The 3,889-nt window shown below is 37.4% G+C and overlaps 1 non-coding gene across 1 annotated transcript; it reads right to left on the reverse strand.

Annotated features, from left to right (window-relative positions):
* Positions 1-362: 362 nt before the first annotated feature.
* On the reverse strand, positions 363-436 carry TRNAT-CGU (transfer RNA threonine (anticodon CGU)). The gene has a single exon. It is a non-coding gene; the product is annotated as a tRNA-Thr (tRNA).
* Positions 437-3,889: the final 3,453 nt, after the last annotated feature.

Consider the following 3,889-nt stretch of genomic DNA (forward strand, 5'->3'; position numbering starts at 1 on the left):
GTTTTTGAATCCCATACTTGTTGAAGTAATCTTCATCTCCAATGTTGAAACTCTAAATTATCTGTTTCAGCCCAAGCAGTGAATATTTCCAGCATTTCCTGTTCAAAAAGGCTGCTATCAAACTTTTCTAACATTTCAGTCTGGCAAAAGTAAACCCACTGTTTTCATTTGGCATGCTTGATGCCATCCTACATTGGCTGACATCTTCTTCCTTTTGAGTACTTTGACAACACAGATTTAGAATCTCTCCATTGCACTATCTAAGGAAGGGATATGAGAAAGACAAGTTTGACTTTATAGTATTTTTACAAGGAAAGTACACTGTTAAACATAGAAACTTCAGTACTGAGGCTATGAAAAGAAGGCACTGCTTAGATTCGAACTCAGGATCTCCTGTTAACGAGACAGGCGCTTTAACCAACTAAGCCACAGCACCACTTTGTGTAAGAGTAGAAAAGCACTACTGGTAGAGTCGCCCTCACCTCATGTCTTTCAGTGTCCTTGAATGTCTAGAGATAGACGACTTATGCAAATTCTTTCTTTACTGGACTAATTTTCAGGGCTTTAATAGTGACAAAAAATACAATCTTTCTTGAATTACTGATATTAAAACCCTAAACTTTGGTTAATCTTTGATAAAGTTGGAGCTTGTCCAACTCTTGACATAATCCACTGTTGTAGATATGATAAGAGCCACTTTGCCAGAAGCTCATACACAATCTTTAGTGAAATTGCACAGACTTGTCAAAATCCTCATTAGATCACATCATCTGGCTACAGACTCTTCCTGTAGACGAGCTGCCGAGTGGTTATGGCGTATGACTACTAATCCATTGTGCTCTGCATGCATGGTTTTTGAATCCCATACTTGTTGAAGTAATCTTCATCTCCAATGTTGAAACTCTAAATTATCTGTTTCAGCCCAAGCAGTGAATATTTTTAGCATTTCCTGTTCAAAAAGGCTGCTATCAAACTTTTCTAACATTTCAGTCTGGCAAAAGTAAACCCACTGTTTTCATTTGGCATGCTTGATGCCATCCTACATTGGCTGACATCTTCTTCCTTTTGAGTACTTAGACAACACAGATTTAGAATCTCTCCATTGCACTATCTAAGGAATAGATATGAGAAAGACAAGTTTGACTTTATAGTATTTTTAAAAGGAAAGTACATTGTTTAAGATAGAAACTTCTGTAAGAGGCTATGAAAAGAAGGCACTGCTGAGATTCGATTTCAGGATCTCCTGTTTACAAGACAGGCGCTTGAATCAACTAAGCCACAGCACCATTTTGTGTAAGAGTAGAAAAGCACTACTGGTAGAGTCACCCTCACCTCATGTCTTTCAGTGTTCTTGAATGTCTAGAGATAGACGACTAATGCAAATTCTTTCTTTACTGGACTAATTTTTGGGGCTTCAATAGTGACAAAAAATACAATCTTTATTGAATTACTGATATCAAAACCCTAAACTTTGGTTAATCTCTGATAAAGTTTGAGCTTTTCCAACTCTTGACATAATCCACTGTTGTAGATATGATAAGAGCCACTTTGCCAGAAGCTCATACACAATCTTTAGTGAAATTGCACAGACTTGTCAAAATCCTCGTTAGATCACATCATCTGGCTACAGACTCTTCCTGTAGACGAGCTGCCGAGTGGTTATGGCGTATGACTACTAATCCATTGTGCTCTGCATGCATGGTTTTTGAATCCCATACTTGTTGAAGTTACCTTCATCTCCAATGTTGAAACTCTAAATTATCTTTTTCAGCCCAAGCAGTGAGTATTTCCAGCATTTCCTGTTCAAGAAGGCTGCTATCAAACGTTTCTAACATTTCAGTCTGGCAAAAGTAAACCCACTGTTTTCATTTGGCATGCTTGATGCCATCCTACATTGGCTGACATCTTCTTCCTTTTGAGTACTTAGACAACACAGATTTAGAATCTCTCCATTGCACTATCTAAGGAATGGATATGAGAAAGACAAGTTTGACTTTATAGTATTTTTAAAAGGAAATTACATTGTTTAAGATAGAAACTTCTGTAAGAGGCTATGAAAAGAAGGCACTGCTGAGATTCGATCTCAAGATCTCCTGTTTACAAGACAGGCGCTTTAACCAACTAAGCCACAGCCCCATTTTGTGTAAGAGTAGAAAAGCACTACTGGTAGAGTCACCCTCACCTCATGTCTTTCAGTGTTCTTGAATGTCTAGAGATAGACGACTAATGCAAATTCTTTCTTTACTGGACTAATTTTTAGGGCTTCAATAGTGACAAAAAATACAATCTTTATTGAATTACTGATATTAAAACCCTAAATTTTGGTTAATCTCTGATAAAGTTTGAGCTTGTCCAACTCTTGACATAATCCACTGTTGTAGATATGATAAGAGCCATTTTGCCAGAAGCTCATACACAATCTTTAGTGAAATTGCACAGACTTGTCAAAATCCTCATTAGATCACATCATCTGGCTACAGACTCTTCCTGTAGACGAGCTGCTGAGTGGTTATGGCATATGACTACTAATCCATTGTGCTCTGCATGCATGGTTTTTGAATCCCATACTTGTTGAAGTTACCTTCATCTCCAATGTTGAAACTCTAAATTATCTGTTTCAGCCCAAGCAGTGAACATTTCCAGCATTTCCTGTTCAAAAAGGCTGCTATCAAACTTTTCTAACATTTCAGTCTGGCAAAAGTAAACCCACTGTTTTCATTTGGCATGCTTGATGCCATCCTACATTGGCTGACATCTTCTTCCTTTTGAGTACTTAGACAACACAGATTTAGAATCTCTCCATTGCACTATCTAAGGAATGGATATGAGAAAGACAAGTTTGACTTTATAGTATTTTTAAAAGGAAAGTACATTGTTTAAGATAGAAACTTCTGTAAGAGGCTATGAAAAGAAGGCACTGCTGAGATTCGATTTCAGGATCTCCTGTTTACAAGACAGGCGCTTTAATCAACTAAGCCACAGCACCATTTTGTGTAAGAGTAGAAAAGCACTACTGGTAGAGTCACCCTCACCTCATGTCTTTCAGTGTTCTTGAATGTCTAGAGATAGACGACTAATGCAAATTCTTTCTTTACTGGACTAATTTTTAGGGCTTCAATAGTGACAAAAAATACAATCTTTATTGAATTACTGATATTAAAACCCTAAACTTTGGTTAATCTCTGATAAAGTTTGAGCTTGTCCAACTCTTGACATAATCCACTGTTGTAGATATGATAAGAGCCACTTTGCCAGAAGCTCATACACAATCTTTAGTGAAATTGCACAGACTTGTCAAAATCCTCATTAGATCACATCATCTGGCTACAGACTCTTCCTGTAAACGAGCTGCCGAGTGGTTATGGCGTATGACTACTAATCCATTGTGCTCTGCATGCATGGTTTTTGAATCCCATACTTGTTGAAGTTACCTTCATCTCCAATGTTGAAACTCTAAATTATCTGTTTCAGCCCAAGCAGTGAATATTTTTAGCATTTCCTGTTCAAAAAGGCTGCTATCAAACTTTTCTAACATTTCAGTCTGGCAAAAGTAAACCCACTGTTTTCATTTGGCATGCTTGATGCCATCCTACATTGGCTGACATCTTCTTCCTTTTGAGTACTTAGACAACACAGATTTAGAATCTCTCCATTGCACTATCTAAGGAATAGATATGAGAAAGACAAGTTTGACTTTATAGTATTTTTAAAAGGAAAGTACATTGTTTAAGATAGAAACTTCTGTAAGAGGCTATGAAAAGAAGGCACTGCTGAGATTCGATTTCAGGATCTCCTGTTTACAAGACAGGCGCTTGAATCAACTAAGCCACAGCACCATTTTGTGTAAGAGTAGAAAAGCACTACTGGTAGAGTCACCCTCACCTCATGT

This window comes from Anomaloglossus baeobatrachus, unplaced genomic scaffold, assembly GCF_048569485.1.
Source record: "Anomaloglossus baeobatrachus isolate aAnoBae1 unplaced genomic scaffold, aAnoBae1.hap1 Scaffold_4714, whole genome shotgun sequence".
In the NCBI taxonomy this organism is placed as follows: Eukaryota; Metazoa; Chordata; class Amphibia; order Anura; family Aromobatidae; genus Anomaloglossus; species Anomaloglossus baeobatrachus.